We start from the raw sequence: 23,712 nt of genomic DNA, 5'->3' as shown, positions 1-23,712 counted from the left end.
ACAAAAATAGACACATAGGTCAATGGAACAGAATAGAAATCACAGAAATAAACTTACGGAAACAAAACTGAAAATAATATCCAATGGAAAAAAGAAATCTCTTCAACAAATGGTGTTGGGAAATCTGGACAGCAACATGCAAAACAATGAAACTGAACAACTTTCTTACACCATACATAAAAATAAATTCAAAACGGATTAAAGACGTAAATGTGAGTCATGAAACCATAAAAGTCCTATAGGACAACACAGGCAGTAACCTCTCTGACATTGTCCATATCTACTTCTTTGTGGATATTTCTCCTGAAGATGAGGGAAACAAAAGCAAAATAAACTATTCAGACTTCATCAGAATAAAAAGCTTCTGCATAGCAAAGGAAATAATCAATAAAACTCAAAGACACCTTATGCAATGGGAGAAGATACTGACAAATGACATATTTGATAAAGGGTTAGTTATATATATATATATGTTCTATATATATATGAACATATATATATGTTCTATATCTATATCTATATATATATGTTCTATATATATATGAACATATATATGTTCTCTCTCTATATATAACTTATAAAATTCAACACCTCAAAAATGAATAATCCAATTAAAAAATGCACTGAAGACATGAATAGACATTTTTTCCAAGGAGGACATACAGATGGCCAATATACACATGAAAAGATGCTCAGCATCACTCATCATCTGGGAAATACAAATCAAAAATACAATGAGATGTCACCTCACCCTTGTCAGAATGGCTAAAATCAACAACTCAGGAATCAACAGGTTCCTGCTCCCTGCTTGTGCTCTCTATCATAAGTGAGGGTGTGGAGAAAGGGGAACCATCTTGAAGTATGGGTGAGAATGCAAACTGGTGTTTTTCAACAGTGTGGTTCCACAAAAAGTTAAAAATAGAACTATACTATTAATCAGCAATTGCACTAGTGGGCATTTACCCAAATGATACAAAAATACTGATCTGAAGAAATACATGCACACAAAGTTCATAGCAGCATTATCAATAGCCAAATTATGGAAAAAGCCCAAATGTCCATCAACTGACAAATGGATAAAGAAGAAATTATGGCCGAATATTACTCGGCCATAAAAAATAATGAAATATTCCTATTTGCAAGGCCATAGATAGAGGTAGAGAGTATTATGCTAAGGGAAATAAATCAGCCAGAAAAAGACAAATACCATATAATTTCAATCATATGTAGAATTTAAGAAACAATACAAATGAGCAAAGGGGAAAAAAAGAGAGAAGCAAACCAAGAAACATACTCTTACCTATAGAGAATAAACTGATAGTTACCAGAGGGGAGGTGGGGGGGTAAATAGGTGATAGGGATTAAGGAGTGCACTTATGATGAGCACCAGGTGTTGTATATAAGTGTTGACTCACTAAATTGTACACCTGAAACTAATATGACACTGTATGTTAACTAACTGGAATTTAATCAAAACCTTAAAAAATAGAAAAAATTCAAAAAATTTAAAGAAAATATCTATTTGTAAGAGCAAGCAAAAATAAATACACTGTCTTAAAAGCTATTTAGCAAAAAATTTGCTACATGACTATAAAGCCTGTTTTCAAACTAGTCTATGGCAGAAAAGAATATGAATAAAGGAATTAAATACATTGTGTTTATATAGGAAGACAGCAGTGTGTAGTTGTCAACATTCAAAATGTAGCTATAAATTCAATATGACCTGAATCAAAATGCCAACAGGGTTTCCTTGGTAACATGACATAATCATTTAAATGTTCGTAAGGGTCTCTATAGTTAAGAGAACAAACTAAGGGTTGCTGTAGGGGAGGTGGGTGGGGGGGATGGGCTAAATGGGTTGTGGGAATTAAGGAGGGCACTTGTTGGGATGAGCACTGGGTGTTATATCTAAGCGATGAATCACTAAATTCTACTCCTGAAACCAATACTACACTATATGGTAACTAACTTGAATTTAAATTAAAAAATAAAATAAATGTTCATCTGTGACAATAACTGTGCTAAGGTAGGAATAAAATTTGGGGGAAAACATATATGGAGATTACCTCAGCTAGATATATAATATATTAGAAAGATAAAGGAATGGAAAGGCTTTGAAAATGGAGAGGAGATAGGCAGACAGAAAAAAAAAAGAAACAATAAAATAGAATACATAAGTGGACCCAAATTCACTAAAGTATCTAGTACATTTTAAAAGTGTAACTTCAAAACAGTCAAGAAAATGTACCTTTTAATAAGTGATATTGGTACAAATCACTAGCAATTTGGAATAAAAACAAGGCTGGAATGCTTCCTCATGCATTATTCTCCCTCAAAAAATCACTGATGAATGCCTCATGCATAAAATATAAAATCATAAAATTTATTTTGAAGAATAAAAATGCAATAAGAGTTCAGGCTCTATGGAGAAATTAAACATCACACTCTTGGATAACCAGTGGGTGAAAGATTAAATCACAGGGGAAATTAGAGAATGTTTTTAGATGAATTCAAGCAAAAACACAATATACCAAAAATTAACAAATACAGGTAAAGTAGTACTTACAGAGAAAGTTATAGCTATAAACACATGCATTTTTTAAAGTAGAAAAATCTAAATCAATGATCTAACCTCCCAATTTTAGAAACCGGAAAAAGAAGAGCAAACTAACCCAAAGCAAACAGAAGGAGAAAATAATCAATGTGAAAATGAAAATAAATAGGGGCGCCTGGGTGGCTCAGTTGGTTGAGCGACTGCCTTCGGCTCAGGTCATGATCCGGAGTCCCGGGATCGAGTCCCACATCGGGCTCCCTGCTTGGCAGGGAGTCTGCTTCTCCCTCTGACCCTCTTCCCTCTCGTGCTCTCTATCTCCCATTCTCTCTCTCTCAAATAAATAAATAAAATCTTAAAAAAAAAGAAAAAGAAAATGAAAATAATTAAAAAAGAGAATACAGAAACAATAGAAAAATATATTAAACCTAAAGCTGGTTCTTTGACAAGATCAACAAAACTGACAGACACTGAACAAAAAAAAAAAAAAAAGAGAGAGAGAGAGAGTGAGAGAGAAGATTCAAATTACAAAAATAAAAAATGAATGAATGAAAATCACTATTGGCCTTAAGAAATAAAGAGAATTATGAGGGAATACTATGAAAAACTGCATGCCAACAAATGCAATAAATTAAATGGAATAGTCAAATACAAAGAAAGATAAGAAAAACTACTCAATTGACCTAAGAGTGACAGAAAATTAGATAGATTTATAACAAGCAATGACTGAGTTCATAATTAACTAAAGGACAAAGAAAAGTCCAGGCCCAGATGGCTTTGAAGGTGAATTTTACCAAACACATAAAGTAGAATTCATACCAATTTTAGCTTTTAGGATTCTTTAGGAAAACAAAACAAATAGGATAAATTTATTTTAAGATATTGACTCGTGTTTTTATGGAGTCTGATGAGTCCCAAGATCTGCAGTTGGGAAGCTGGAGACTCAGGAGAGCCAATGACTATGTCCAGTCTGAAGGCAGTCAGTCAGGAGGAGTTCCCTCACACTCAGCTATTTTGTTCTTTCAGGTAATTGGATGAGGCTCAACCGTATTAGGAAGGATAATCTGTTTTACTCTGTCTACTGATTACAATTTTAATCTCATTAAAAACACCTTCATAAACATATAAAGAATGTTTGACTAAATATCTTAGCACCACATGGCCCAATCGAGTTGACACATAAAATCAATCATCACACCAATTCTTCACAAATTTTTCCAAAATTAGAAAATGAGGGACACATTCCACTTCATGTTATGAGGCCAATATTACAATGATGTCATAATCAGAAAAAAATCATAAAAATGAAATCTATAGATGACTATATACTGTTTCTTTTTTTATTATGTTCAGTTAGCCAGTGTATAGTACATCATTAGTTTTTGATGTAGCGTTCAATAATTCATTAGTTACATATAACACCTAGTGCTCATCACAACACGTACCCTCCTTAATACCCATCTCCCTGTTATCCTCTCCCCCACCCCCTCCCTTCTGTAACCCTCAGTTTGTTTCCCAGAGTCCAGAGTCTCTCATTGTTTGTCTCCCTCTCCGATTCCCCCCCTTCAGTTTTCCCTTCCTTCCCTTATGGTCCTCAGTGCTATTCCTTAAGTTCCACAAATGAGTGAAATCATATGATAATTGTCTTTCTCTGCTTGACTTATTTCACTTAGCATAATCCCCACCAGTTCCATCCATGTTGATATAAATGGTGGGTATTCATCCTTTTGGATAGCTGAATAATATTCCATTGTATATATGAACCACATCTTCTTTATCCATTCATCTGTTGAAGGGATTCTACTTTTTTGTTTGTTTATTCATTATTATGCAATATGTGGTATCATTTTTGTATGAAGACCTCAGGTAATAGGAGTTCAAAATGGAGGAAAAATTGCCAAAGAACCAGAGATCAAAGGTAGGCCTGGTTGTTTCTAGAGACTGATGAAGCTCACTCAAATTCTAGGCTATGGCTAAGAGGTTGTTTTCAGACCTCAAGGTTTCCATCTTCATATTTTTGTTTACTTATTTTCCTATGTAAATGTCAATAATAATCATTAAAATGTATGCCAGAGATTTAAAAATACTTTTGATGCAATTAGATAATGTATTGGTTTCTTTCTTTCTCTCTCTCTTTCTTTCTTTTTTCCTTCCTTCCTTCCTTCCTTCCTTCCTTCCTTCCTTCCTTCCTTCCTTCCTTCCTTCCTCCCTCCTTCCCTCCCTCCCTCCCTCCCTCTCTTTCTTTCTTTCTTTCTTTCTTTCTTTCTTTCTTTCTTTCTTTCTTCTTTCTTTCTTTCTTTCTTTCTTTCTTTCTTTCTTTCTTTCTTTCTTTCTTTCTTTCTTTCTTCTCTTTCTTTCTTTCTTCTTTCTTTCTTTTTCATTCTTCTTTTAGCATGTAAGAGATTCTTTGGGGGACAACTCTTGCTCTTGCTTCCATCTGGATTTATTTTTTCTTACACCAAATACACAGCTGCCTTTATCTAAAACATCCTAGGAATATACTTTCTATTTCTCCTGTGTTTGATTAAATTTTACTATGTTCCCATGACTTCCCCTTTTACTCTTTCTTAGTTGATTCCCTATATTTTGGAAGAAGATACTCTCCAGCTGAAAGAGCACATGTTAGGCATTTTTTTTGAAAATTTTCATGCTGAAGATGTATTTTTACTACCGTTGTATTTGATTAATACTTTCACTGGGTAGAGAATTCTAGAAAAAAAAATTATTTCCTCAAAGTATTGTTCTATTGTCTTCTAGATTCCAGTCTCTCTGCTATAAAGTCTGATTACTTCTTGACACAGATCTATTTCCATAAACTTTCTCCTCTCTGGAATCTTCAGTGATATTTCTTTTTTTTTCTTCTTCTTAATTTTATTTTATTATGTTATGTTAGTCACCATACAATACATTATTAGTTTTTGATGTTGTGATCCACGATTAATTGTTTGCATATAACACCCAGTGCTCCATGCAGTACATGCCCTCCTTAATACCCATCACTGGGCTAACAAATCCCCCCACCCCCCTCCCCTCTAAAACTCTCAGTTTATATCTCACAGTCCATAGTATCATGGTTCATCTCTCCCTCCAATTCCTCCCCTTCATTTTTCTCTTGCTTCTCCAAACCTTCTCCATGCTATTCCTTATATTCCACAAATAAGTGAAATCATATGATAATTGAATTTCTTTGCTTAATTTATTTCACTTAGCATAATCTCCTCCAGTCCCATCGATGTTGATGTAAAAGATGGGTATTCATCCTTTCTGATGGCTGAGTAATATTCCATTGTATATATGGACCACTTCTTCTTTATCCATTCATCCGTTGAAGGGCATCTCAGCTCTTTCCATAGTTTGGCTATTGCGGACATTGCTGCTATGAACATTGGGGTGGATATGGCCCTTCTTTTCACTACATCTGTGTCTTTGGGGTAAATACCCAGGAGTACAATTGCTGGGTCATAGGGTAGCTCTATTTTTAATTTTCTGAGGCACCTCCACACTATTTTCCAGAGTGGCTGTACCAACTTGCATTCCCACCAACAGTGTAAGAGGGTTCCCCTTTCTCCACAACCTCTCCAACATTTGTTGTTTCTTGCCATGTCAATTTTTGCCATTCTAACTGGTGTAAGGTGGTATCTCAGTGTTGTTTTGATTTGAATTTCCCTGATGGCTAATGATGATGAACACTTTTCATGTGTCTGTTAGCCATTTGTATGTCTTCTTCAGAGAAGTGTCTGTTCACGTCTTCTCATTTTTTGACTTGTTTATTTGGGTGTTGAGTTTGAGAAGTTCTTTATAGATCTTGGATACCAGCCCTTTATCTGTAGTGTCATTTGCAAATATCTTCCCCCATTTTGTGGGATGCCTCTTTGTTTTGCTGACTGTTTCCTTTGCTGTGCAGAAGCTTTTTATCTTGAAGTCCCAAAAGTTCATTTTTGCTTTTGTTTCACTAGCCTTTGGAGATATATCTTTTTTTAAAAATATTTATTTATTTATTTATTTGAGAGAAAGAATGAGAGAGAGAGAGAGAGCATGAGAGGGGGGAGGGTCAGAGGGAGAAGCAGCCTCCCTGCTGAGCAAAGAGCCTGATGCGGGACTCAATCCTGGGACTCCAGGATCATGACCTGAGCCGAAGACAGTCGCTTAACCAACTGAGCCACCCAGGCGCCCTGGAGATGTATCTTAAAAAGGTTGCTGTGGCCGATGTCAAAGAGGTTATTGCCTATGTTCTCCTTTAGGATTTTGATGGATTCCTGACTCACATTGAGGTCTTTCAACAATTTTGAGTTTACTTTTGTGTAGGGTGTTAGGGAATGGTCAAGTTTCATTCTTCTGCATGTGGCTGTCCAATTTTCCCAGCACTATTTATTGAAGAGACTGTTTATTTCCCATTGCACATTTTTTCCTGCTTTGTCAAAGATTATTTGACCATAGAGGTGAAGGTCCATATCTGGTCTCTGTATTCTGTTCCATTGGTCTATATGCCTGTTTTTGTGCCAGTACCATGCTGTCTTGGTGATCACGGTGTTGTAATATAGCTTGAAATCAGGCAACTTGATGCCCCCCCCCCCAGCTTTGTTTTTCTTTTTCAACGTTTCGTTGGCGATTCGGGGTCTTTTCTGATTCCATACAAATTTGAGGAATGTTTGTTCTAGCACATTGAAAAATGTCATTGGAATTTTGATCAAGATGGCATTGAAGGTATAGATTGCTCTGGGTAGCATAGACATTTTAACAATGTTTATTCTTCTGATCCATGAGCATGGAATGTTTTTCCATCTTTTTTGTCTTCTTCAATTTCCTTCATGAGTGTTCTGTAGTTCCTAGAGTATAGATCCTTCACCTCTTTGGTTAGGTTTATTCAGAGGTATCTTATAGTTTTTGGTGCTATTGTAAATGGAATTGTTTCTCTAATTTCTCTTCCTACAGTTGCATTGTTAGTGTATAAGAAAGCAACTGATTTCTGTGCATTGATTTTGTATCCTGCCGCATTACTGAATTGTTGTATGAGTTCAAGTATTTTGGGGGGTGGAGTCTTTTGGGTTTTCCACATAAAGTATCATGTCATCTGCGAAAAGAGAGAGTTTGACTTCTTCTTTTCTAATTTGAACACCTTTTATTTCTTTTTCTTGTCTGATTGTTGCTGCTAGGACTTCTAGTACTATGTTGACCAATAGTGGCGAGAGAGGGCATCCATGACATGTTTCTTATCTTATGGGAAAGGCTCTCATGTTTTCCCCATTGAGGATGATATTTGCTGTGAGTTTTTCTTGGATGGATTTTATGAACTTGAGGAATGTCCCTTCTATTCCTATACTCTGAATAGCTTTAATTGGGAGAGGATGCGGTATTTTGTCAGATGCTTTTTCTGCATCAATTGAGAAGACCATATAGTTCTTCTCTTTCCTCTTACTAATGTGCTCTATCACTGATTGATTTGTGAATGTTGAACCACCCTTGCATCCCAGGGATAAATCCCACTTGGTCATAGTGGATGATCCTTTTGATGTATTGTTGGAGCCTATTAGTTAGAATTTTCTGGAGGCTTTTGGAATCCGTATTCATCAGGGATATTGGTCTGAAATTCTCCTTTTGGATGGGGTCTTTGCCTGGTTTGGGGATTAAGGTAATTCTGGCTTCATAGAATGAGTCTGCAAGCTTTCCTTCTGTTTCTATTTTTTGAAACAGCTTCAGGAGAATATGTATTATTTGTTCTTTGAATGTTTGGTAGAATTCCCCAGGGAATCCATCAGGCCCTGGGCTCTTGGTTTTTGGGAGGTTTTTGATCACTGCTTCAATCTCGTTCCTGGTTATTGGCCTATTCAGGTTGTCAATTTCTTCCTCTTTCAGTCTTGGGAGTTTATAGGTTTCCAAGAAGGCATCCATCTCATCCAGATTGCTCAGTTTATTGGCATATAGTTGTTGATAATAATTTCTAATAATTGTTTCTATTTCCTTGGTGTTAGTCGTGATCTCTCCCCTTTTGCTGATAATTTTATTAATTTGGGTCCTTTCTCTTTTCTTTTGGATGAGTGTGGCCAGTGGTTTATCAATCTTATTAATTCTTCCAAAGAACCAGCTTCTAGTTTCTTTGATATGATCTACTGTGTTTCTGGTTTCTAATTCATTGATTTGTGCTCTAATCTTAATTATTTCTCTTCTAATGTGTGTCTTAGACATCCTTTGTTGCTTTTTCACTAGTTCTTTAAGGTGTAGAGTTAGTTGGTGAATTTGGGAATTTTCTATTTTTTTGAGTGAGGCTTGGATGGCTATATATTTTCTCCATAGGACTGTCTTTACAGTATCCTATAGGTTTTGGCATTATGTGTTTTCATTCTCATTGGTTTCCATGAATTGTTTAAGTTCTTCTTTGATTTCCTGGTTGACCCAAACATTCTTAAGCAGAGTGGTCTTTAGCTTTCAAGTGTTTGAATTTCTGCCAAATTTTTCTTGTGATTGAGTTCCAGTTTTAAAGCATTGTAGTCTGAGAATATGCAGGGAATAATCTCAGTCTTTTGGTATCGGTTGAGACCTGATTTGTGACCCAGTATGTGATCTATTCTGGAGAAAGTTCCATGTGTGCACGAGAAGAATAAGTATTCTGTTGTTTTAGGGTGGAATGTTCTGTATATATCTATGAGGTCGATCTGGTCCAGTGTGTCATTCAAAGCTCTTGTTTCTTTGTGGATTTTCTGCTTAGATGATCTGTCTATTGCTGAGAGTGGAGTATTGGGTCTCCTACAATTAATGTATTGTTATCAATATGACTTTTTATTTTGGTTAACAGATGGCTTATGTAGATGTCTGCTCCCATGTTGAGGGTAGGGTGTAGATATTTACAATTGTTAGGTCTTCTTGTTGGATAGACCCTTTAAGAATGATACAATGTCCTAATGTGTCTCTAACTACAGTCTTCAGCTTAAAATCTAATTTGTCTAATATAAGAATTGCTACCCAGCTTTCTTCAGAGGTCCATTAGCATGGAAGATGGATCTCCATCCCTTCACGTTCAGTCTGGATGTATCTTTAGGTTCAACATGAGTCTCTTGTAGACAGCATATGGATGGGTCCTGTCTTTTTATCCAATCTGCAACCCTGTGTCATTTTATGGGAACATTTAGGCCGTTCACGTTGAGAGTGATTATTGAAAGATATGAATTAATTGTCATCATGTTGCCTGTGAAGACCTTGTTTCTATAGATAGTTACTGTAAATTTCTTTTCTATATCACTTTTGGGGTCTTTCTCCTTTTATAGAACCCCCCTTAATAGTTTTTGCAGGGTCGGCTTAGTATTCACATATTCCTTCAGTTTTTGCCAGTCTTGGAAGCTCTGCATTTCTCCATCCATTCTAAATGACAGCCTCGTCAAATAAAGTATTCTTGGCTGTATGTTCTTCTCATTTAGTACCCTGAATATGTCTTGCCAGGCCTTTCTGGCTTGCCAGGTCTCTATGGATAGGTCTGACGTTATTCTGATGTTCCTCCCTCTGTACATAAGAATCTCTTCCCCCTAAACTGCCCTTAAGATGGTTTCCTTGGTTCTAAGATTTGCGAGTTTTACTATTACATGCTGGGGTGTTGGCCTGTTTTCCTTGATCTTGGGAGGGGTCCTTTCTGCCTCTAGGGCATGAATGTTTGTTTTATACCCTAGATTAGTGAAGTTCTCAGCTACGATTTGCTCAAATATATCTTCTAGTCCCCTCTCTCTCTCCACCCCCTCAGCGATTCCAATAATTCTGACATTGGAAAGTTTCATGGTGTCACTTATTTCTCTGATTCTGTTTTCATGGATTCTGAGTTGTTTTTCATGGCCTCTTTTTGCTTTTTATCTATTTTTTGGTCTTCCATGTCGCTATTTCATTCTTCTGCCTCACTTACCTTAGCTGTTAGATTATCTAGATTAGATTGGATCTCATTGATAGCATTTTTAAGTTTTGCCAATTCAGCTTTCTTTTCTGCCCTTGGAGACTCTATGTTGCCATTAATTGATTTCTCCATTCTAGCTATTGTCTTCACAATTGCTAGTCTGAATTCCATCTCTGACATCTTGCTTATATCTGAATCCATTTGTAAATGTGTGGCAAAAGTCATACACTCTGAGTCTTTCCTATTTTGGGTGTTCTTCTTCCTAGTCATTCTGTTGAGTGGTGGTTGAGGGAATGTATAGAGTCCAAATTATTGACCACAACTCAAGCAAGAGGCACCTGTTTTGTAGGGACCTTAATGTTGTTGGCCTCTTGTTTTCCCAAGCTGTCCTCTGGGGGAGGGCCCTGCCATGCTGTTACTCAGGCAACGCTGTTTGGGCACAATTGCCCTGCACCCTGTGGCAGGGGATGGGCTCAGTGAAAACCGGTTTTAGGGGGCTTTTGTTCTCTGGTGTCTTTCACTGGCAGCTTTCTTCATCTCTTCCGAGAGTCAGAGCAGAAGATACCATTTCCAACCCTCTGCCTCAGAGCAGAGAGATCGCAGTCTATTCATCAGTGAGCTCTCCAGGCTACATTATCTCCATTTCTGTCTGTGCTGCTATGAATTGCAGCATCCAGGATTGTGCGCCCCTCAGTTGCGCTTCCAGTCCTTGCCTCCAGGTCTGGGCATGTTTCTGCCCTTTGTGCTTCTAAGACTGCCAGCCACCCCCAGTTTGCAAGGGCAGCCCCGTCACTCTGGGTGTCTGTCCTCGATGCTGCTCTAAAGTCCCTTCCCTGCCTCTACCGGTCTTTGAGTCTGTGCCCGGCCCCAGCACGGGAGGCTATTGCTCACCATCAGTGTAGGATCCTGATGTTTGGCTCCCTCCCCCTTCCATTTATCCTTCGATATCTGCCTGTGGAATCATGGCTCCCCACTTCGTACCTCCAAACCAAACACGTGTGATAATCTGTAGAGATCCCAATCTCTCGTCTTACATCTCAGGCTGATTTCGTGGGTGTTCAGAGTGGTCTAGTAGATATCCAGCTCAATTCCAGGGACCGGTTGGAATAAGGTACCCTATTCCTCAGCCATCTTTCCTCCCCTTCAGTGATTTTTCTGTTTTGCATTTCTGAAATTTCACACTTACCTAAATTTCCAGGTTCTAAACTTTTTTGTCAGCTTTCCTGTGATACTGCTTCTTCTCCTGTTCTTACTTTATATTTGTGGTTATTCTTCCTCATTCTTTTGATGTCATTTTAATAAAGTTAATAAATATATAAGGCTATGGAAGCAGCCCAAGTGTCTATTAATTGGATGGAAAAAGAATATATATCGGAATATTCTTCATCTATAAAAAAAGAATGGAATGCTGCCATTTGCAATGACATAGATGGAACTAGAGAGTATTATGCTAAATGAAATAAGTCAGAAAAAGACAAATACCGTATGATTTCAATCATAGATGAATTTAAGAAACATAACAAATGAACAAAGGGAAAAAGAAATGAAACAGACTCTTAAACATAGATAATAATCTTATGTTTACCAGAGGGGAGGGTGGTGGGGGGGATGGGTTAAATAAGGGATGGGGATTAAGGAGCACACTAGTTGTGACGAGCAATGGATGATGTCTGGAATTTTTAAATCACTGTATTGTATACCTGTAACTAATATAACATTTTGTTAATAAATAAATAACCAAAAAAGGAAATACATAAGCCTACATATTGAAAGTCTCATTATTTTGTAAAACATAATGAAACTAAAAGCACACAGATTTCTGGTGACACTTTTGAAATTAATAAAGAAATAATAAATTTTCTATGTGCTTAAGCGTAATAAGGAACTTATCCATGAGGGAATAAAAATCAAAATATTCTTTATTTTATTGGGATGGCATTGAAAGTATAGATTGTTCTGGGCAGCATAGACATTTTAACCATGTTTATTCTTCCAATCCATGAGAATGGAATGTTTTTCCATCTTTTCGTGCCTTCTTCAATTTCTTTCATGAGTGTTCTGTACTTCCTAGAGTATAGATCCTTTACATCTTTGGTTAGGTTTATTCCAAGATATCTTACGGTTTTTGGTGCTATTGTAAATGGAATTGATTCCCTAATTTCTCTTTCTACAGTTACATTGTTAATGTATAGAAAAGCAACTGAATTCTGTGCATTGATTTTGTATCCTGCCACATTACTGAACTGCTGTATGAGTTCTAGTAATTTGGGGGTGGAGTCTTTTGGGTTTTCCCCATAAAGTACCATGTCATCTGCGAAGGGAGAGAGTTTGACTTCTTCCCTGCCAATTTGAATACATTTTAATTCTTTTTCTTGTCTTATTGCTGTTGCTAGGACTTCTAGTACTATGTTGAACAATAGTGGCAAGAGTGGGCATCCTTATCATGTGGGAAAATCTCTCAGCTTTTCCCCATTGAGAATGCTATTCGCTGTTGGCTTTTCAAAGATGGTTTTTATGAAATTGAGGTATGTTCCCTCTATCCCTACACTCTGAAGGGTTTTAATCAGGAAAACATGCTGTATTTTGTCAAATGCTTTTTCTGCATCAATTGAGAGGATCATATGTTTCATGTCTCTTCTCTTATTAATGTACTCTATCATATTGATTTGTGAATGTTGAACCACACTTGCATCCCAGGAATAAATTCAATGCTATCTCAATCAAAATACCAATGAGCTGAAACAAACAATTTTTCAAAGAGCTGAAACAAACAATCCAAAAATTTGTATAGAACCAGAAAAGACCCCGAATGACCAAGGAAATGTTGAAGAAGAATAACAAAGCTGGGGCATCACGTCGCGTGATTTCAAGCTATACTGCAAAGCTGTGATCACCAAGATAGCATGGTACTGGCATGAAAACAGACACATAGATCAATAGAATGCAATAGAAATCCCAGATATGGACCCTCTACTCTCTGGTCAACTAATAATATTTGACAAAGCAAGAAAGAATATCCAATGGAAAAAAGACAGTCTCTTCAATAAATGGTGCTGGGAAAACTGAACAGCCACATTCAAAAGAATGAAATTCGACCATTCTCTTACACCATACATAAAGATAAACTCAAAATGGATGAAAGACCTCAATGTGAGAGAGGAACCCATCAAAATCCCAGAGGGGAACATAGGCAGAACCCTCTTCAACAACACAGCAACTTCTTTCAAGACATATCTCCAAAGGCAAGGGAAACAAAAGCGAAAATGAACTTTTGGGACTTCATCAAAATAAAAAGCTTTTGCACAGCAAAGGAAACAGTCAACAAAACTAAAAGGCAACCCACGGAAATGGAGAAGATATTTGCAAATGACACAGACAAAGTGCTGATTTCCAAGATTTCTCAAACTCAACACCCAAAAAACAAATAATCAAGTCAAAAAATGAGCAGAAGACATGAACAGACACTTCTCCAAAGAAGACATAGAAAAGGCTAACAGACACATGAAAAAATGTTCAATATCACTAGCCATCAGGGAAATTCAAATCAAAACCACACTGAGATACCACCTTACACCAGTTAGAATGAAAAAAATTAATAAGGCAAGAAACAACAAATGTTGGAGAGGATGTGGAGAAAGGGGAACCGTCTTACACTGTTGGTGGGAATGCAAGTTGGTACAGCCACTCTGGAAAATAGTATGGAGGGTCCTCAAGTCATTTAAAATAGAACTACCCTATGACCTAGCAATTGCACTGCTGGGTATTTACCTCAAAGATACAGATGTAGTTGAAAGAATGGGCACATGCACCCCAGTGTTCACAGCAGCAATGTCCACAATAGCCAAACTGTGGAAGGAGTTGAGATGCCCTTCAACAGAAGAATGGGTAAAGAAGTTGTGGTCCATATATACAATGGAATATTATTCAGCCATCAGAAAGGATGAATACCCACCATTTGCATGGACATGGATGGAACTGGAGGGGATTATGCTAAGTGAAATAAGTCAAGCAGAGAAAGACAATTATTATATGGTTTCACTTATATGTGGAACATAAGGAATAGCATGGAGGATATTAAGAGAAGGAAGGGAAAAATGAAGGGGGAGGGAATCAGAGGGGGAGATGAACCATAAGGGACTCTGGACTCCGGGAAAGAAACTGAGTGTTTTAGAGGGGAGGGGTGTGGGGGGATAGGTTAGCCCAGTGATGGGTATTATGGACCGCAGGTATTGCAATGAGCACTGGGTGTTATAAAGCAAACAATGAATCATGGATCACTACATCAAAAACCAATGAAGTACTGTGTGGTGACTAACAGCATAATATAAAAAAATAAGAAATTAATTAAAAAAGTGAATCAGGTCCAAAAAATATTTTTAAAAGATTTTATTTGTTTATGGGGGGGGAGGAGGGCCAGTGTGAGTGGAAGAGGGAGAAACAGACTCCCAACTGAGCAGGGAGCCCAACGTGGGGCTTGATCCTAGGACACTGGGATCACATCCTGAGCCGAAGGCAGACTCTTAACTGACTAAGGCACCTAGGTGCCCCCAAATCAAGATATTCTTATACTTTTATGCAATATTAAATGCTGAGAGACAATATAACAAGGTTTGCAAAATGTAGGGGGAAATTTTGCATGCATGTGAAATTACTGAAATGCATTGAAGTTCTTACATACAATGAGAGGATAAATACATTTGTATTATACACAGGAAATATTCCACTCATGAACATTTCCTTAAAAAGGATCTTCAAAGGTGCATTCCAGGTAAGTGAGAGATGAATCAAAATAAATTCAGGAATTGGAAAGTGACATTTATGCAGTACTAACAGTTTTTGAAACCATTTAAATATAGGATTCTGTCATCATTATAAATATTATTATAAATAACATGATGTATAACAACTATTGAGAGAAAAATACAAAATTAAAACAAATTTATTAATAAAACTCAATGAAAACCTGGAACAAAGAGTTGGAGGTGGGGTAAAAGCATATACTTTCCTTACTGTATTAGGATGGAGTCCATAGATACTGGTTACTTTTAATTATTATTCTGTTTTGAAAAAATGCAATTAATACATAAATTGTTTTATTGTTATAAAAACTTAAAGCTATACTTTGAATAAAAATAGGAGTTCCACTTAATATGGCCCCAAACCCCAACCTGGCCCACCAATCACTCAAAAGTAACTGGTACTTCTAAACTCAGTATGTATAAAATAACTTCTCTCATGAGTCAAATTTACTCAACACTTTCATCTGGTTACCCAGGCTGAAGACTAATGTCATGTTTAATTTTCTCTCTCTATGCTTCTCACAGTTAAGTAGTTATGAGGTTTCTTTGCTGTTATTTAATTTTTCTTTCTTTAGTATTCTATCTGCTTCAATGTAGGTCAAGTCGTATTGCATGTTTTCTAGGCCAGTCTACAGTAAATTCTTAACCAGATGCCTTAATTCCAGTCTTACCCTGTAACCATGCATATTGCACTCAGCCCATTAATTTTTCCCCTACTAATCCATTTTAGTCTTTTTAGCCTTTAGTCTTTTAGCCTTTCTCCTGACAACAAAATTTAACCTAGAGACCCTGTAATATTTGGTTTCTGATGACATTTGCTGCCCACATGTGTTCTCCATTCTAATCAAACATTTACTGATTCTAAATGTGCCTTGTGCTCAGTCAGTGAATAGCTACTATCTTGTTTCTGCTTCACTGTTTTTGCTCATCATTTTCTTGTTCTTGGAAATCTCTTCCATTTATTTAATCTTACCCATTCTTCAAAGGCAATTTCAGATTTAATACAAAGACACTAGTTAAGCAAGTACCTCTAAGCCAAATATAAGGCTTAATCCTGACAGCTGTCTCTTATTTCAGGCTATAGTCACTTCTATTTCCCTCTCTTTGCAATTGATTTATAATTTATTTAATCTATTTTAAACTCTCTTTGTAATAATGCCATTCCAACAAAAGATCTCAAATGCACAAGAGCTGGCTCATAGTAAGCTTTTTCTTAAAGATTTTATTTATTTATTTGACAAAGAGAGAAACAGTGAGAGAAGGAACACAAGCAGGGGGAGTGGGAAAGGTAGAAGCAGGCTTCCTGCTGAAGAGGGAGCCCAATGCGGGGCTGGATCCCAGCACCCTGGGATCATGACCTGAGCGGAAGGCAGATGCCTAACCAACTGAGCCACCCACGTACCCCTCATAGTAAGCTTTGAATGAATATTAGCTATTAAATTATAAGCAAATAAGAAGTTATAGCAATTATTTTAAAATTAACCAGCACAATGGGGCGCCTGGGTGGCTCAGTAGTTAAGCATCTACCTTTGGCTCAGATCATGATCCCAGGGTCCTGGGATCGAGCCCTGCATCGGGCTCCCTGCTCAGCGGGAAGCCTGCTTCTCCCTCTCCCACTCCCCCTGCTTGTGTTCCCTCTCTCGCTGTGTCTCTCTCTGTCAAATAAATAAATAAAATCTTTTTAAAAATAAATAAATAAATAAATAAATAAATAAATAAATAAATAAAATTAACCAGCACTAACTGTTGTATCTTTCTAAACTATTTCTATTAGATACATATATGTAAATACATAACAGCAAACTTTTAAAAATTATAGATTCATTTTATTTTTATTATTCCATAGCTATGCTTTTCATTTAGTTATGTGTTTTAGAAATCTTTCTCATGATGTGTTTTAGGGTATATTATTCCAAAATATAGCTATTTCATAAGTTATTTAACTATTATCTTTTGAGCAGTCTTTTAAGTTATTTCCTTTTTTTTTCACTTACATAGAATGCATCAATAAACATCTGTGCACAAGCCTTTTACTGTATAAGTGTGGGAAGTTTTCTAGGATAGATAAGTAGAAGTAGACTTTCTAGGCTTTAAGGTTTTTACATTTTGAAATATTTTACTACACTGAGCTCCCAAAAAGCGATCATAATTTGCACTCACAATATACATATATAAGACAAGCAGTTGTCTCACACTTTCAATACAAGTGAAAATGATCAATCTTTAAATTTTTTCCAATGTAGGTTAAATAATTGTTTAGTGTTGTATTGATTAAATTTTACCTGGTTATGCATGAATTGAACATCTTTTAACATATCTGTTAGACATTTGTATTTCTTATTATTTGATATATAACTGTTCACATATTTTGTTATTTTACCATTAGGCTACTGTTATTTTCTTATTGATATATATGATATTACTGATTATTGGTATATATGATATAAATCCTTTTATCATATATATATATTCTCCATGTCAGTCACTTTTTAAAAAAGATTTTATTTATTTATTTGAGAGAGAGAATGAGAGAGAGAGAGAGAGCATGAGAGGGGGGAGGGTCAGAGGGAGAAGCAGACTCCCTGCTGAGCAGGGAGCCTGAGTTGGGACTCGATCCTGGGACTCCAGGATCATGACCCGAGCCGAAGGCAGTCGCTTAACCAACTGAGCCACCCAGGCGCCCATGTCAGTCACTTTTTAACTATATAATATCTTTGTCATTTATCAGTTTTAAATATTCATGCAATCAAATCTCTCATCTCTATTTTTTTGGCTTCTGAATTTTGAATATTGTTTACTAAAACCACCTACATACCAATAATTATTAAAATGTTCTAAAATATAGCTATTTTATTTTTTATTTTTTTAGAAAATCATTTTTATGTAGTTTCAACTTTTTATTTAAATTCCAGTTAGACATTTGACCCTTCCCCCCATGCACCTCCCCTCCAGCAACCCTCAATTTGTTCTCAATAAAGAGTCTGTTTTATCATTTGCCTCTCTCTTCTTTTCCCCCTATATTCAGCTCTTTCATTTCTTAAATTCCACATATGAGTGAAATCATATAGTATTTGCCTTATTCTGACTGACTTATTTCACTTATCATAATACTCTCTAGCTCCATTCATGTCATTGGAAATTGGATGATTTCATTCTTTTTTATGGCTGAGTAATATTCTAGTATATATATATAACATATATATGTTATATATATATAATATATATTACATCTTTACCCATTCATCTGTAAGGTTTAGCTTTTTAAACATCAAAAATTTATTTCTGCATTTATTGCATATTGGGGCTTCAAAAATTGTTCCAACTGTATAGTCAATTAAATAATTAGTAAATAGTTAATTTTTTTAAAGATTTTATTTATTTGACAGAGAGAGAGAGAGCACAAGTAGGGGGAGCAGCAGAGGGAGAGGGAGAGGTAGGCTTCCTGCCGAGCAGGGAGCCCGATGTGGGACTCAACCCCAGGACCCTGGGATCATGACCTGAGCTGAAGGCAGACACAACCAACTGAGCCACCCAGGCGCCCCAGTAAATAGTTAATTTTTGACACCTATTTGAATTCTATCTTTTAAGAAATTTATCTATATTTGTATCAATAAATATATCTCTATGTTCTCAATTCTAATACTTTCACATATTTTTCCCTTCTCATGACAATACCACATTGTTTAAGTCATATATGTCTATGATATGTTTTTGTATCTACAAACTTATACCACTTCTCTCTAATCATTGTTCTTTTTCAAAATTTCCTTGGCTATCTATTTGCATTTTTTTCTTTCAGATACATTTTACACTCAGCTTCTGAGGATCTATAAACCTCTTACTGAAATTCTGATTAGATATACATGAAATGAGGAATAATTTGGGGAATATAGCATTTTAACAATAGTTACTCATCCTATGTAAGAATATGGCAGGAGTCACCCCTCATTTATGCCTTCTTTATATCCTTTACTAAAGTTTTATAATTTCACTTATGTAAGTTTTCATATTTTGAAGGGCTTGAAATATTTTATAGCTATTATTTCTAATGTGACTGATATTTTCTTTTTTATCTTAAAGATTATTATTATCTTTTTAAATTTTTTTATTATGTTCAGTTAGCCAACATATAGTACAACATTAGTCTTTGATGTAGTGTTCAATTATTCAATAGTTGCATATAATACCCAGGGCTCATAACAACGGAAGCCCTCCTTAATACTCATTACCTGGTTACCCCATCACCCCACCCCTCTCCCCTCTAAAACCCTCAGTTTGGTTCCCGGAGTCCAGAGTCTCTCATAGTTTGTCTCCCTCTCTGATTTCTTCCCATTCAGTTTTCCCTTCCTTCCCCTGTGGTCCTCCACTCTATTCCTTATGTTCCACATATGAGTGAGACCATATGATAACTGTCTTTCTCTGCTTGACTTATTTCACTTAGCATAATCCCCTCCAGTTCCATCCATGTCAGTGCAAATGGTGGGTATTCATCCCTTCTGATGGCTGAGTAATATTCCATTGTATATTTGGACCACATCTTTTTTATCCATTCATCTGTTGAAGGGCATCTAGGCTCCGTCCAGAGTTTGGCAATTGTGGACATTGCTACTATAAACATTGGGATGCATGTGCCCCTTCTTTTCACTACATCTGTATCTTTGGGATAAATATCTAGTAGTGCAATTGCTGGGTCATAGGGTAGCTCTATTTTTTAAGTCTTGTGGAAGCTCCATACTGTTTTCCAGAGTGGCTGTACCACCTTGCATTCCCACCAACAGTGTAAGAGGATTCCCCTTTCTCCACATTGTCTCCAACACTTGTTGTTTCCAATCTTGTTAATTTTTTTTTTCATTCTAACTGGTGTAAGGTGGTATCTCATTGTGGGTTTGATTTGTATTTCCCTGATGGCTAGTGATATTGAACTTCTTTTCATGTGTCTGTTAGCCATTTGTATGTCTTCTTTGGAGAAGTGTCTGTTCATGTCTTCTGCTCATTTTTTGACTTGATTATTTTTTGGGGGGCGGGGTGTTGAGTTTGAGAAGTTCTTTATAGATCTCGGAAGCCAGCCCGTTATCTGTAGTGTCATTTGCAAATATCTTCTCCCATTCCATTTGTTGCCTTTTAGTTTTGTTGACTATTTCCTTTGCTATGTAAAAGCTTTTTATCTTGATGAAGTCCCAAAAGTTCATTTTTGCTTTTGTTTCCCTTGCCTTTGGAGATGTATCTTGAAAGAAGTTGCTGTGTTGTTGAAGAGGGTTCTGCCTATGTTCCCCCCTGGGATTTTGATGGATTCCTCTCTCACATTGAGGTCTTTCATCCATTTTGAGTTTATCTTTATGTATGGTATAAGGGAATGGTCGAGTTTCATTCTTTTGAATGTGGCTGTTCAATTTTCCCAGCACCATTTATTGAAGAGACTGTCTTTTTTCATTGGATGTTTTTTTCCTGCTTTGTCAAGGATTAGTTGACCATAGAGTAGAGGGTCCATTTTTGGGGTCTCTATTCTGTTCCATTGATCTATGTGTCTGTTTTTGTGCCAGTACCATGCTGTCTTGATGATCACAGCTTCGTAACATAGCTTGAAGTCAGGTACTGGTATGCTCCCAGCTTTGGTTTTCTTTTTCAACAATCCAGTAGCAATTTGGGGTCTTTTCTGGTTCCATACAAATTTTAGGATTGTTTGTTACAGCTTTGTGAAAAGTGTCAATGCTATTTTGATAGGGTTTGCATTGAGAGAGTAAATTGCTCTTGGCAGCATAGACATTTTAACAATGTTTATTCTTCCAATCCATTAGCATGGAATAGTTTTCCATCTCTTTGTGTCTTCCTCAATTGCTTTCATAAGTGTTTTGTAGTTTCTAGAGTATAGATCCTTTACTTCCTTGGTTAGGTTTATTCCTAGGTATTTTATGGTTTTTGGAGCTAATGTAAAAGTAATTGATTCCTTAATTTATTTTTCTTTATTTACATTGTTAGCATATAGAAATGCAACTGATTTCTGGGCATTGATTTTGTATCCTGCCATATTGTTGAATTGTTGGGTGAGTTCTAACAATTTTGGGGTGGAGTCTTTTGGGTTTTCCACATAGCATCATGTCATCTGCTAAGAGAAAGAGTTTGACTTCTTCTTTGCAAATTTTAATGTCTTTCATTTCTTTTTGCTCTCTGATCACTGAGGCTAGGACTTCCAGTATTATGTTGAACAATAAAAGTGAGAGTGAGCATCCTTGTCGTGTTCCTGACCTTAAGGGAAAAGCTCTAAGTTTTTCCCCTTTGCAGATCATATTTGCTATGGACTTCTCATAGATGGCTTTCATGATATTGAGGTATGTTCCCTCTATCCCTATATTTTGAAGAGTTTTAATCAGGAAAGGATGCTGTATTTTGTCAAATGCTTTCTTGCATAAACTGAGAGGATCATATGGTTCTTGCCTCTTTTGTTAATGTGGTCTGTCAAGCTGATTGATTTGCAAATGTTGAACCACACTTGCATCCCAGGAATAAATCTTACCTGGCCATGATGGATAATCCTTTTAATGCACTGTTGTATCCTATTGGCTAAGATCTTGTTGAGTATTTTGGTATCCATGTTCATCAGGGATAGTGGTCTGTAATTCTCCTTTTTGATGGGGTCTTTGTCTGGTTTTGGGATCAGGGTGATGCTGGCCTCATAGAACGAGTTTGGAAAGTTTCCTTCCATTTCTTTCTTTCTTCTTTTTTTTTTTAACAGCTTCCGTAAAATACATATGATTTCTTCTTTAAATGTTTGATAAAATTCCCCAGGGAAGCCATCTGGCCCAGACTCTTGTTTTTTGGGACGTTTTTGATTACTGCTTCAATTTCCATTCTGGTTATTTATCTGTTCATATTGTCTATTTCTTCCTGTTTCAGTCTTGGTAGTTTATAAGTTTCCAGGAATGCATCCATTTCTTAGATTGCTTAATTTGTTGGCATAGAGTTGCTGGTAATAACTTCTAAAAATTGTTTCTATTTTTGGTGTTAGTCATGATCTCTCCCCTTTCATTCATGATTTTATTGATTTGGGTCCTTTCCCTTTTCCTTTGGATAAGACTAGCCAGTGGCTTATTGATCTTACTAATTTTTTCAAAGAACAAGCTTCTAGTTTTGTTGATCTGTTTTACTGTGTTTCTGGTTTCTATTTTATTGATTTCTGCTCTAATCTTTATTATTGCTCTTCTCTTGCTTGGTTTAGGCCTTATTTGCTGTTCTCTCTCCAGGTCGTTTAGGTGTAAGATTAGCTTGTGCATTTGGGATTTTTCTAATTTTTTGAGAGAGATTTGGATGGCTATGTACTTCCCTCTTAGGACTGCCTTTTCAGTATCCTATAGCTTTTGGACCACTGTGTTTTCATTTTATTTAGTTTGCACAGATTGTTTAAGTACTTCTTTAATTTCCTGGTTGACCCAATCATTCTTTAGCAGGATATTCCTTAACATCCAAGTGTTTGAGTTTCTTTCAAATTTCTTCTTGTGGTTGAGTTCCAGTTTCACAGCATTCTGTTCTGAAAATATGCAGGGGATAATCTCAATCTTTGGGTATCAGTTGAGACCTGATTTGTGACCCAGTATGTGGTCTATTCTGGAGAAAGTTCCATGTGCACTCGAGAAGAATGAGTATTCTTTGTTTAAGATGGAATGTTCTGAGTATATCTACGAGTCCATCTGGTCCAATATGTCAGTCAAAGCTCTTGTTTCTTTGTTGATCTTCTGCTTAGATGATCTGTCCATTGCTGTGAGTGGGGTGTTTATGTCTCCTACTATTAATGTATTGCTATCCATATGTTTCTTTACTTTATGAATTGGTTTATATAATTGGCTGCTCCCACGTTGGGAATATAGATATTTACAATTGTTAGATCTCCTTGTTGGATAGACCCTTTAACTATGATATAGTGTCCTTCTATATCTCTTACTACAGTCTTTGGTCAGATGCCACCACCAAAAAAAGAAAAAAAGTCAAGATGGAACACAAGAATAAAATTAATAAATTGAAAAAAGAAAAAAGAAAAAATAAGAATTAAAAAGAAATATATATATTTCTATTATATATATACACAATAGAAAAAAGGGGGTAAAGATGCTATAATCTCTCAATGTGGACAAAGCAGGGTGTTTCAGTTGTTTCTGGGTGTATTTTGGTCTGTGTGTTAGAGGACAATATGTCCCAAAATTACTCAGAAAGTAAAACTTGTATGTATAAAAAGGTAAAACTGAGTAGAGTGAAAAACGGGCTAACACAAATCATATATCAATAAAAAATATAGGTGTGTAAAAATACAAGTTAAAAAGCGCCTATGAAAAAATGATTTGGTATAATAGTCATCTAGTTGAAATGAGGAGAAGGCATAAAGAAGAATAGAGCAGGGGAAAATGGCATGAGAAAAGGAAAAATACAACAAAAAGAAATAAAGAATGAGAAGAAAAGGAAAATTATATCTGAAAAATAGTCATGAGGCCAGACCTTGAGCTCAA

The sequence above is a fragment of the Eumetopias jubatus genome, unplaced genomic scaffold (genome assembly GCF_037043125.1).
Source record: "Eumetopias jubatus isolate StellerSeaLion01/CBP00866 unplaced genomic scaffold, mEumJub1_p1.0 scaffold_11, whole genome shotgun sequence".
Lineage (NCBI taxonomy): Eukaryota > Metazoa > Chordata > Mammalia > Carnivora > Otariidae > Eumetopias > Eumetopias jubatus.
The sequence above is the reverse complement of the archived record's forward strand: the minus strand, read 5'-3'. Positions refer to the sequence as shown.